Source organism: Lonchura striata, chromosome Z, assembly GCF_046129695.1.
Source record: "Lonchura striata isolate bLonStr1 chromosome Z, bLonStr1.mat, whole genome shotgun sequence".
Taxonomy (NCBI): Eukaryota; Metazoa; Chordata; class Aves; order Passeriformes; family Estrildidae; genus Lonchura; species Lonchura striata.
The window spans coordinates 30909823-30923769 of record NC_134642.1 but is presented as its reverse complement, the minus strand read 5'-3'; positions in this window follow the sequence as shown (position 1 = coordinate 30923769).

Here is a 13947-nt window from a genome sequence, read left to right as displayed (position 1 = left end):
TGGGACTCACTCGGGGCACAATTTTCAAATTTCAAATTCAGATTTCTGTTTTTTAACCAAAAGCTGAAGATTCATATGAGAACCATGTGTGAGCAGCCAGTCCCCTGCATCTCTGAGGGCTGCTGCTGCAGGGCCTCTGAAGTGGTCTCTCTGCTGATGCACCAAGGGGGAAATGTGCCAGCAGCTGCTCTTGGCCATGTGTGTGCACATGTGTGGGTGCATGTGTCCCCTCCTTGGAACCTTCACTTCCCAGTATTCTCAATTGCTTATGCTTTTGCTGCTCTCCTCAGCTCCTTTGTGGGTGACACTTTGCTCCTGTCATGGGGGTTAGATCACCTTGGTGTAATGTACTGATATGCAGAGATGAGACCTCAGATTTTAAAGTGATTTGAAAGTAAAAGTCAGATTTCACCCAGTTACATGGTTGAATCCAGTCAGAGATATTAGAACAGTGTTTTTTGAGCAGATTTAGCCTAATAATTTTAATTATTAGTATTTAATTAATTTTAATTAATTAAAAATTAAATTATTAGTAATTTTAAAAGCTGACCTCTGTCAAAACTTGTCTAGATACTTTTGTGCAGTGCTGCTTTCTGCAATGTGAACTTCCTTTACACTAATAAACACCAGGTCATTTTGTCAGTGAGTAACAGGATATGTTTGTGTCTGCAGGACTATACTTTTGTGAGGAAGATGAGTATGAACAAATCCAGACATCTAAGAGTAAACTCTTAGATGCATTTGGCACAGAGTCCTGTGGCACAAGGGCAGCGGGTACTGCTGTCCCTGGGATGCTCTTGTGAGTACCAGCTCTGTAGCATGACCTGGGTTGAAGGAGTGCAATGCCCCATGCCATAGGTAACAAGTGTGTTCAAAGGGTCAGGAGGTGACCTGATAGTTTTCACTGTTTCCCTTTGTTTTTAAGCACTGCTGGCCACCTTTATCTGCCTGTACTAGTCCATAATGCTGCATGTATGTCCAGACATAAACCTGTGCTGGGCTACTTTTCCCTGGGGACATGCATTGTCGCTTTAGCTTTCAACAGAAGCATTTTGAGGAGAAAAATGGACACTGAAGTAGAAGCATGTCAACTGCATGCTAGCTGTAGGAAGAGTGAGCAGTCTGAGTGTGTGTGTGAGAATTTTAAAAAATTGGAAAAAAACCCTGTGGTGTGCCTAGATTTCAAAGTAATCTCTTCTGGTTAGGCTGACTCATGAATAAGCACAGCAGAAAGGGTTCACCCTTTGTACTGGCAGGATAGTTTTTGGATCTGTGAATTTAACTAGACCAGCCTTGTGACAAAGCTGAACACTCATCTTTAGCCCTCAATTGATTTGGCCAGCAAAGTAGAAGGAATTGAGGTTGGAGACATACTCTCTGGAAATGGCACAATCCTAGACAGGCTTATGCTGCCTGTAGACTAGCACTGCTCCCTTTCTTTGTTAATCTGTCCTTACTGGAGCAGTAGTAAAATCTCAACTCAACTGCTGTTAAACTGGGCAGAAAGACACCTAGCAGCTACTTGGTGCTTCTTGTAGTTGTATTTCACCACTCCTGAGGACCCAGTATTGTATGGATGAAGCATATATCTTGACCCTGTTTTTCTGAGGAACCAGCATCCTATAGCACCCATCTGTGGTGAGAATCAAAGAGTAGAGACTGAGAGGAAGACCCAGGAGGGAGAGCTGTAGGCAACAACTGCATCGCACCCACTTCCATTCAAGTCACACAGTCATGAAACAGATCTGCCTCTGTTTTTGGGAGGGCCATCACAGTGAAATAATCCAATATCTAGGATACTGACCTTTCTAGTGGAGAAAGTTGACACCTTAACCCAACATGTTTTTTACACTACTCAAGAAAGTAGTTCATCCCCTTGCTTATTGTATTAAGTAAAGGGGCTGGGCTGGTGCCCCATAAGTGATGAAGGCTTGAGGTTGTGCTCTGCAGTGCTTGGGGCCCAAGAAGTCCCGCTGTACCATTGAGTAACACAAATAAAGATTTCATAAGGGTGATGAAGAGAACAGAGGAGAAGACAAACTGAAGTAAAGCTCTGCTGTCTGAAGGTTAGGCAATATTTTAGCCTCTGGAAAATGCTTTTACTTGTGTCTTTTTGTAAGTTTGTGACAATGAGACAGATGATTTATCACCTGCCTCCCTCCCTCTGCTCCAGTGAAATAAATCTAACTTACTTTCAAAGATGATCAAATTGATACATATGTAATAAAGCCTCAATTGTTTTCAGCTTGTGCTTGCACTTGCAATCTTCTATCTCTGTTTAGATGCCAAGAGGAACTTGCCTACATTTTGTGCTGAACAACTTAGTCTAAGAAAAATACCTGCAATTCTTTACTGAGAGCCTCATTCATCTGAATTCCAGTGGGACTGTGCCTTGTTCTGTCTTCTTTTGGGTCACAGCTCAAGCAAGGCCTTTGTTTAAACAAGGTCCACTGAAATGAAAAAAACCTTAGCCAAGCACCATCTTCTCCAAAGCACTTAAATCTATTGGCATTTCGAAATGACGGGTGTGCAGCCCTCCCAGTTCTTGGCCTCACTGATGACTAACAATGTCTTGACAGCCTGGATGATCACTATTGGCCTTGAAGGTTGTCTTTTAAAAATCCATTACAGTTGAAGTGACTTTGGTCTGACATTTAAACTACTTGTCACCCTGCTTTGGTTCACAAGTTGGGAATTTCTGAGAGCTGAATAGGAAAATATAGAGCAGATGAGTTAATAGCTTTGTGTAAATGTAGGGGTGTGTGCATAAATACATTTAATCACAAAAATGAAGAAAAAATTGAGAGAGAAGGTAGCCTTTCATTCTCCACTGCGTAGCTGCAATATATGTGTCACACACGCTGGCACTTGAGAACAGGAAAGATGACAGTGTTTGCAGGGCCTTGGCAGCTAAAAGAGCCTATGGCTCTGCTCAGATCCCTGTTCTGGCCTGTGAGTTCACAGCTGCCTGGATCTCAGAAAACAGGAGCCAGCAGCTAAAATGTCACAGATAATGGGGTCAACCTACAAGATGCTCTTTCCTGAGGTGTGTGTGATGATTGCGTCTACACAGACAGCTGAGAAATACCCCAGCACTGGCTTGCTGGCATAGCACAGCATCTGATCCAGAAAGTTGCTCTATGGCCCTGTTTTCTGGTTGGCTGTCCTGCATTCTGGTGACCAGGGCTAGCTTATGTTTGTCTTTCTACCAAGCAGTAGAGAGGCATTCAGATCTGTCTGCACTTGTTGGAGTAGATGGATGTGCCCCATGGCTGTGGCTGAATCTTTTCCTTATAAGCCTTGTTCAGTCAGATTAAAAAGATTTGGTTTTTTATGTGGAGTTCAGCTTTGTTCTTCTTTTAGCTTAAGATAAGATCTGTTTTGGAATAGGCTAGCTGAGAGTCCCTCCACCTGTAGAGCCAGTTCCTCCACTTGATCCCCTCTTCATGTCCTGTGCAAGCCTTTAAATGGAATTTCAGTATACTTAACACTGTACTAACACAAGACTTCCTAAGTAAGTAAGTAATGCTTACCTCCAAGTGGTAGAGGGATTGTGAAGCAGCTCTTGTAAACATCACGTGTCTGGGTTTGGTTTCAGTGAATCCACAGATCTCTTTTTAATTCCTCTTTCTAACATTTCTCCTTTTTCAGTTTCAGCAGTGCAGCTCCAGGAAGGCTGCCTGGGCATGACCTACCGTGTAGTCTACCTGCAACAATGGGAGCTGATAAATAATCTACATAAAGCTATTCACAGATTGTCTACGTTAAACTTCAAGGATGTATTAAAATATGAATCAATGAATTTAAACTTGTAGGGTGATGTGGCACATGATCTAATTGTGATGTTGAGAGTCTTATGTTGGATTTATCCTCTTTGGTGGATAAAGACTGGAAGGCAATGATGAGTGCAGTTGCTCTGTGTCCTTAGGGTAACCTTCCCAGGTAGCTTGAACAATTTGCTCCAGTATCTAGCTGCTAAATGGGATCCTTGAGCCTGGCCCCTCTGTGTGCATATCCAAGCAGAAACTAATGTCCCCCTTCTGCTGCTTTTCCAGTTTCTCAAAGCTGAGTAAGCTTCCAAGGCTATGACATTTCCTTTGCCCTTGAATTAGAGCTGCCTCTGACAAGTTCATTTTACATGCATAACTGAAGTTTGAAGGTGAAGATAGAGACTGTTTCTTTTGATTTCATTTTTGTAAACTTTTTTGTATTAATTGATGTTATATTCTCTGTCATTATATTTTTTATTTTCTGAAATGACAGATTGACATGACATTGTATGTACTTCATCATAATCTGTCCCTGTCCCTTACATGTAATGCATGTAAGGCATTGCTCAGGCAAGTGATGCTAGCGAAGTATGAGCATATCATACTGTAAACTAGTAATCTGTCTGTCACTGCAGAAACAGTGGTGGTGGTTTTCAACTAGCCCCTGGGTGAAAAGTATAGTGCTTTTGTAAGGAGAATGCATCAGCCCCATACCTTGCTATGGTTTGGTAGCTGACATTGAATAACCCCACATTTGAAGGAACTGCATTGATTTCTTCACCCACTACTTTGTGTGTAAGGAGTGCCCAGAACACTGAAAAGGCACCAGTTCAGGGAGAATTTTAATAAGGAAAGTTCATGAGACAATATATTTAAAGCAGCAATGAAGAATAAATTTAAGGTGAGATTATAATTGAAAAATTCAACAAAAAAGCTAATACATGAATCCTTCAGAGGAATTTTGTTGGGATAGGATTACTGTCACACTCTTACAGATAAGATAGTAAAATTGGCTTCAAGAATACAATTCTTAAGTTATACCCACTTATTTTAAAATCCTCTGCTCTAGTGTTTTCCTGTCTTTGATATATTACCTGAGCGACCAATTTTGCCAACTCAGCTCACTTGCCTGAAAAGGATGTTTACTTTGTCTTCTTTTTGCCCAGCTGGAGAAAGCTACATATCACTTTAAGTTGTAGCACATTTTTCCTCCCATGGAAAGTTGTCTCTGTGGCAGGATCTTTTGTAAAGTGGCAAATATGCAAGGACTGGTCAGGTCTGGGAAGAGACTGCAAGGCTCTTAGTGTGAACTTATGGCAAAGCTGCTTGTTGTAACACATAATGCACAGAATGGCTTTGTGCATGTAAAAGTAATCGTCTTCCTGACAAAATACTACTTTGGGATAATTTTTTTACAGTTTTGTATTATAAAAGTTTACAAGAAAATTTATTCACCTGCATGTGTAAGTGCTCTCTGGAAGGCAGAACAACATAACTTCATAGACTTGAAGTCTACCAGCATTATGATCACCTTCTATGACTGCTGTGAAAGAGGGACAATGTTTATCTAGTGATCATAGATTTGGGCTCATATCACCTGGCTGGACTGTGCAGTGTCAGTGTCAGTGCAGCACCAAAAAGACAAAAATATAAAAATCTGATGCTGTGATAGTCCCAGAGGCTCCCACCAGTAGTTGCTTCCGCTGCAGCATAAAGTTTTGATTGGTCACATGTGGAATTTTGTTCTCTGTTCTCACCTGCTTGGGTTTGAGATGTGTAGGAGGCTCCGGCCTGCAAACAAGCAATGGTTTGTACTAAAAACCATTTATCCTGTTTGTACTAACAGCAAGGGAACAATAAATATTATCTGTGTTCTTTTGCAGGACATTTTATCTACCACAGGTTAAAGCATATTGATGACTACAGGTCGTGAAAACACTCTTTGAGCAGAAGTTGAGTGGCCCAGTGTTTGGTGGAAAACACACTCTTTAAACAACTTAAAGCATTACCACTTGTGAATTGTTGTAGCAATGTGTATTTTTGAAGCCATATGAGACAAGTTTCTACTTGGAAGTATAAATGAATTCCATGGCTGCATTTGCCAAGGGTGGCTGGTCTTTGAGCCTTTGCAATGTAAAGAGGAAGTTGCAAGGCAGAACCCCTTTGGTATCTTATTTGTTTTAGCGTTTCTTCCTGCTATTGATTTTAAATCTTTACACCTAATTGTTCCTTTCAGACACTGTGTCTTTCTGTGGTTGTAGTAAGACCTTTTGACTGCTTAAATAGAGCAGATGTATTGAGGGACTAGATTTGCTAAATGATAAAATAATGGTGCATTTCAGAGCAAATCAAACAAAAGACACTTCCCGTCACTGGCTTTGGTGCATGTTTTCAGGTTAAGCACAGGAGACAGTGGCTCTGCAATGGAGATGTATGTCACCTTAACTTGACTTCGAGCACTGTGGAGGGCTGGAAGTTGTGTGTCTGCAATATCTCTGAGCATAAGCAAAACAGGGATGAATTAAAAAGAGGAATAGTATATGTCTTTCACAGCAAGTGCCCTTAGAGATCACTGCTGCTACTTGACGACTTTTAGAAATGTGTGAGCACCTTTTAAAGCACAATCTAGACTGAAAAATGAAGAATAACAAAAAAAAAAAAAAAAAAAAGGAAATTAACAAAAGAAGAGTTGATATAGGGATTGATACAGCAGTGTGATATAGGCTGGTGTGGTAAGGGTTTGTGGCAGGGTTGTCTCTAAATTGCAGACAGAAGAGTGGTATGTGCTGATCAAAAGACTGTCTTACCCTGTCTTTACCTTTTCCATTGTTTCTGTCTGCCACTTCCCCCTTCCCAAATTCTTCTTGTACATGTGTCTCTTCAAAAGGAAATAAAATGGATTATATGCTTCCTCTCTGCTTCTAAATAACTCTCAATTGCCCTAATTGCTCCTGGAGGGCTAGACATAGAAAGCTGGAAAATAATTGTGAAGAAAAGAGGTTGAAGAAAAAATGCTTTTCTGAGGCTCAGGTGTTTTGCAGAGAGAATTTCCTAGATAAAACAGATGAGATAGAAATGAAGCTTATGTAGTTTAATTCTGGTAATGATGCCATTTTCTTTTGACTGCTTGTAAGACATCCTTAGTTTAGGACTATCTCCCCTAGGAGACAGTCATTACACCTGAAGAAGAGAAACCCAGGTTCTGAGAAAATCACACTCACTGCAGGGGAGCTCTGGATGATATGCATCCTTAGAGTAGTTTTTCCTGATTCTGACAATCAAAATGTCTTCCTTGCAGAAGGTTCATTGGTGGTGTTTTTTTCTTTTTCCCCTGAGTAAACACACTTTAAAAATCTTGTTTTCAACATTTCTTTAGGAAATCATGTCTTCTTGGAATACTGCAGCATCCAGATTTCACATCACTAAAGCTAGGTTTATTTATGCTCCTACCTGGAAAGGGGAAAGCCATTGCTGGCTTACCCACTCCATGCTTCATTGCACCGAGCACTAAGTCTTAAAATTGACATGCATTGAAACTGAACATAGTGGAGATGGTGGAACAACTGTTGTGTTGGAAGAGAGAAGGGAGAAGTAAATCAGCCAGCACAGTCAGCACATTAAGTACATGATTGCAGTGACCTGAAATTAAGAAATTCACTCTAGAGTCATCTAAATTTAAGTATTCAGGGATCTGCCTTCATGGTACGAGAGCAGTTAGCCAAAATTATAATAAAGACTACATTTATCTGCATTCTTAGGACAAATATTTTTCAGCACTTCACCTCACTTTTTCAAACATGATGATGTTAAAATCAGTACAAAATACTAGGGAAATGCAAGTAGTGATTTTTTTTTCCGTATAGCTGCATATAGACACTAATTCAAGTTTTTTTAAAAAGGAAATGACTGAAAAAGAAAAGGGGGAGGAGTGATTGAAAGTTATGGGCATTTGAAAAATCCATAACTGGTAATTTATTCCATTACAATGTAGGCAGTGTATATATAAAGAAAAGAACAATCTGAATGTAATGATATCTTTGTAAAGCCATTATGAGAATGGAGACTACAAGGAATATTAGCAATTTTCTAGCAGACATGATGAGCAAATTAAGCCTTAACTCTTTTTTAAAAGAGCTTCTTCATTTTGTTGTCATTCTGTGGCTACTGCAATTTGGGGTTACTGGTGGAATATACATTTGCTTCAAACTATTAATTTTCTGTTTAAATAATATAGTCATGACACATCTCTGCAGAAGCTTGCAAGTAGAGAAGCCAATGTTTGTTAAATATATCAGAAATGAAGATAAAAAACTGCACTGTGCTTTTTGGTGTCCTTTTTGTATGATTGAATTCAGGCAGACAGATGACCAGGAGGGAAAATATTGTTTGCTCATATCAGAGAAAGTGAAAGTACTTTTATTTAGTACACAGAACATTTGATGTTAAAATCAGATGTCTGAGGTATTGTAAGCTGTTCTTCCACATGCAATAACTCCACAAATAAAAGCCACTCAAGCTCTAAATTTCCTAAAAGGTAAAGTTTTTATATGGTTATTTCATATTTGATTAGGATGCAGTTTCTTTTTATCCTAAGGAGAAAAAAAGATCTGTTTTAATAAAAACATACTTTTCTAAAAGCAGTTTGGTTTTGGTCAAGATACTCTAGATAAGGCTATAATTGTTGCAGGAGAAATAATATTGTGCTCTGGATGTTTGTTTGACTGATAGATGTGGGTAGAAACTACACTGTAACATCCTGGGAAACTCTAAGGCACAGGAGAAAGCTCTAACAAGTCACTCATGCATCCTGGAGTGTATAATTATTCTGTCTGAATGCAGTTAAAGGATTTAATTACTATACAGAAAGCAGCATAGCAATGGAATCTTCCTGACTATTGATTTTTAATAAGCCCAGAATAATGAACTTGCTTCAAGAAAATATTATCATAAATTTATTTCCTGTGAAAAATGAAGGAATTAACACAGTGTGACCCTTGGGCTTTCATTTTAACATATTTTAAATCCCTCAGGCAAGAGTCCCATTTTCACTTTTTTTTATTTATGGATTTTTAGTCTCTTTTTATTTTCTTTTTAGAGTTTCACGGCCAAGACAATGCACAAACACTACTCAATTACTCTTTTTAATGTCAGTTGTGCCTGTGGAACTCTTCTGTTTTCGATGCAAAAGTGTATATTTTGTTGTTCTTTCTGGGGAAATGTCTCCTTTCCTGGGGAACTAGAATATGGTCCTGTTGTTGTATTGGTTCAGCCTCATTATGAGGGCATGTGAGTGCTGGAAGGGAGAAGGGACAGGTCTGCATTGCCTCCTAATGCCTGCAGGACTGAGAATTGGAAGCTTCTTGGGATTGCTGCTGTTTGGGTGTCATGGGAAGCACTGACTCCTTTGAAGACGTAGAAGTTTTGGTCCTGAAATGTGTTTCTGGTAGAAATGCTGTCATGCTCTGCCATAGTAACTAGGTGAAGGCTCTTAATAGCAGCAAGGTGAGGCTGTGTGAATCACTTGAACCAAAATAAAAATATAAATTAGGTAGACAGTAGAAGTCTGAGATTTTTCAGAAACAGAATCCTTGGCCATTTGGTTGCAAGAGCACCAGACACAGGAAACAATCTTTGAGAAGATGCAATGACTTGAGGCTGTTCAGGTTTTTCTGACAGGGTGAGGAAACTTGTTCAAATGCTGAGAGAAAAAGGTAATAGATAATGTGACTTACAGAGTGTAGAGCAAGAAGTAGTGGCACTCCAGCACTAGGCTGTAGAAGCTGTGACACAAAATGTCTGGGGTTGTGGTGGGGGTTTTAGGGACTACTTGCACAAGCATTTGCCAGGAGTGTCATCAGCAGTCTGCCCTGGGCAAGAAGAAAGATTAAATGACCTCTTGTAATCCCTTGCAGCCAGTCACTGTGTCATCCCAGAATGGCTGGAAGAACCCTTTGTTTTGTGGGGGAGTGCAGGAATGATTCAGAGTCACCTCTCTCCTAATGTGGGAGTGAGAGATCCATTACCCTGTGCGGGATCTGGCAGTTCCATCCTGCACCTATATGTCCTCTCAGAGGCATCCTTAAAGCCTGTGAGACCGCCTGAGCTTTCTCCTGTGAGGGAAATGCAGCACAAGGTGCATCCTTTATGTTGCTAGCAGGGCCTTTAATCCTGTGAGTGTGGAAATTCTGTGGACAAAAGATGTCCAAGAGCAAAGGGGAAAAAGAAACTTTTAGCAATTTTATCACACTGCTGCTGTTTTGAGCACTTGAGCAGGAGAGTTCGGGTGGAGAGGCTGTGCTGGTGAATAGGCTGTCAGCAGTGAGGGGGCTGGGAAGAGGTTGGTGTTCTGTAGCTGCGTGGCCAGAGGAGTAGCTCAGCCCCACCGTACCTCAGTATGTGGCTGTTGTTTTGGTCCTTATGAAAACATAAGTACCACCCTTTTAAACATATTTTTATTTTCTAGTAAATAAACAAACTTTATCTTTATGCAAAAAAGACATCCTGGTGCTCCATGTCTGTGGTTAAAAATTTTGCCTTTTGTGACTGACATTCATGGATTGTTATGTCAAACACATCCAGTTGTGTTTGACATGACATTTCCTTTTGCCAGTTACTTTTGAGGAAATAACTCACAGATCCCCTCAAAAGAAAACTCCTCCTCTGAGCTATTCAAAGGTTGATATTTGGATAAACTTGTGGAACAGAGGATCAATTTGTGAAATATTTCACTGAAATAATTGCCATGAAAGACATTAAGTACCTAGTAATTTTTCTTGGCTGTCTTGATACACCTGTTTTATTTTGATAAATGCCTGTTAACCTGAAAATCACTTGCAGCAGTTATTTTTGACAGAGAGTCTATGTAGTGTTAGTCTGTTTGTGGCTGGGTAGTATGAGATCTATCCAGCTCATGGTTATAGTAACAGGGTGCCCACTTCCTATAAATGCTGAACATTTTAGTTCTTGTAAATTCTACATTTTTTCTATTCTCTTTCCTTCAGGAAACTGTCACAAATTAATCCACATGGTAACAATTTTCATGAGGCTTCCTCTCAGTTTGGCCAATCAGGTAGCTGTATGTCATCTGTGGCTTTTAGCATTGCTTCTCTCTCGTTTACTTGCTTTCCCCAGCAACAGTTTGACATGATATCTCCTGAAAGAGTCACAGCCTGTAAAAACTGAAGCCATCCCTTGGATAATAGGGTTACATTACCTCCTGCTCCTCCCAAGGGCTTCAAATGTGTTCACTTTTAATCCCAACTATCAAAATTGAAACTATGGTCATAGGAAAATTTGGTTTATTTTCATGCAGTAGACTTGTAAGATCACTAATTCTGGATGGCAATAGATGATATTTTGTCATCTGACTGTAGGAATGCGTGGCTGTGCTCCTTTGGACTTGATAAACTGCTGTCAGGGTGTTGCTAACAGCTACAGTGAATAGTGAAGATCTCTTCTGACACCAGCGCTCTGCTTGCTGCTGCAGATGAGGCAGTTTTTTAAGGCTGAAATGCCACACCTGAGAACAGGAATATGTTGGGCCTCCTGTTCCTGCAGGGAAGAAACCACATTTTTAGAGATGAGGGTTTAAACAGAACTTGCACAATAGATGCTAATAAGCTGCCCTAGAAAGCTCCCTTATGACAAAGGCCTATTCACCTTTGCCAGCCTGAGACATGGGGTGTGCCCAGAGAGTTTCTCCTTGGCACTGCCACTGAGCAAATCCTCATGGCTTCAGGTGATGCAGAGGCACAGGGTGCAACTCAGCTCTCTGCATTCAGCCAGGCTTCTTGTCATGAGGACTGTCTGCTCATGCTTTTGGATTTATTTTGACTCTTTCAGGCTTTCTTTGCTTCCCTCTGTTTCTCCTGGCAGCACAGAGATGCACACAACTGTGTTTCAGTCTACTCTAGAATCCTTTTATTTGCAGCTGGTCCCCAGAAAAACACCTGAATTCTGAATTTGGGTTAAGGGCTTTTTTTTAATCTTTGCTCAAATCTTAAGTTGCTAGTGATCTTGGACATAAATACCCTTAATTAAAATACCTTGGTGTGCAAAGTATTTTGTCTTTCCTAAAGTGATGTCTCTCATGATGTCTTTTTGACCTCATGAATCAAAGAGAACTTGAAGGTAGTTAATTTATATCACAGAACAGGTATAAACATATTCTCCAACTAACTTGAATGAAATATTAGATTGATTCTTACTGTTGCCCTTTATCTGCTGCATCAAATATCCTGAGTGGGTTTTGTTTGAATTTGCTCCAGAGAAAGCCAGAGCAAAAGAAATTAAATTATGCTTGGTTTGGTCTTCAAACCCTGAGCTGACCCTGGTTCACTTGACGTTTCTTTTCAGTGCTTTGAGGATGGTTTATACCTTCATGCATGTGATGGAGTTGGCCTGAGCTTGCAGTCCAGTTTTCTGATGTGAGGAATACTTTCATCTAAGTCTAGCAGAGGACTTGTCTACCTTTTGTGTTCTAAGATTATGAATAATTTCATTGCAGTTGTTGGGACTATTGGCAGGCAGTAAGCTGCAACCATGCTGCAGGAGTGCAAGTCATTGTATGGTTTGGAGACTATACCTCTGTGCAATTTGCATTAATTTAATTAATTAAAATTTGCATTAATTTTAACAGGGTTTAGGATTTTTTGACTGTTTTTGTAATATTTCCCTGTAGCAGGAAAATAAGTAGATTCATGAGTAGTCCTCTTAGTAGAGTAGTCAACACTTGTAGAAAAATTTGCAATCTAATGCTAGACAATTATTATTCCAGAAGATATTTGCATACTTAACAAAGTATGACAAAGATAATGAAAAGCAAGAGGAAAAAAACTAATCTTTTTGATCTGTTCTACTCTTATAATGGTCAAAAATCCTTCTGACTGTTAATTGTCAGTAATTTAATCCAGCTCACAGAAGGATAAAATTTTGAACAGAAACCCACCCATCCAAGCTTGAGGCACAGCCACTCTGTGAAAGAAGAAACTATGCAGCACACAGTGGCAAGAAAACAATTACCCTTTATTTTGTCTCTTTGTTTGTTTTGTTTATACACCAGAAATGTTATTTTAAAGGGCTGAACAAGTGGTAATAATTCTGCTTGAACACCCACACACTGGCACTATCACTCCGAGACAGGTCAGGATGGAAAAGGAAAGAATTGACTGCTTTGATGACAAAAATAGGCAAATGAGCTAAGCTGTCAACTCCAGATTTCATGTAGTTTTACATAAGGATTTTTTAAGAAAGAAATATGAATTGAGAGGGAAAGTGAATGTGAAAGACAATTACGTATCAGCAATTTCCACGTGATTTCCCTTTTCTGTAGGTGTAGAAATATGTTTAATTGCAATTTACTTAATTTTTATTTTTGCTTAGAGAGATCTGTGCATTTATAACTTTGAGACAATTCTGAAGACTATGCTTCTAGTTTTGGGGCAGACTCACCATCTTTGTAAAATATGTAACATTGTGTTCTTAGTAGCTGCCTATTAAGTCAGATGTCAAGCTCCACTTTTTAATTACAGATCATCTACCATGTTCATCATGATGATCATGTTTAAGTTTTCAATTTTGCCTTTTATTTCTGTAGAGAACACCTGAATGAAACACTCTTGCCTATTTTCATTCATGTTCCCATAAGCTGAGCAGTAGTGATTTTAGCTGTAAAATAAAATATTGCAGTCTATAGATGATTAATAGTTGTTTTGGTAATCAAGTCATGAAAATACAAAAATATAATGAAGGATTCAAGGAACATATATAGAAGTGAAAAATGCATGCAATATTCTTGTTTTCTAGTTGGTGTATGAGACCTTGAAGTGAATAACAGCTCTTACAGTCTGTTCAGTGGTAGTGCTGGTAGGTGAGACCCTCTTTTGGGTCTCAACTAGAGTGAAATAATTGAAACAGTGTTCTACCTTGCCAGCAAAGCTGAGATTGTATACGGAAATAGTTTTTCTTTGGAAAACTTTGCTGTGATAAGAACTTTGATCCTTCTTTGTGGAAAAAATAATCTCACAAAAGTCCCGTAAATTAGGAGCATTAATTCCTTTTTGTAGGCTGAGACAGCTAGCTTATACTCTGAGCACTTCACAAAAATCATACAGTGCTTAATTTTTCTAAGCCATGGAGATTGTGAAAGGCCTCTGGAAAACTGTGTAATGATTTAGAT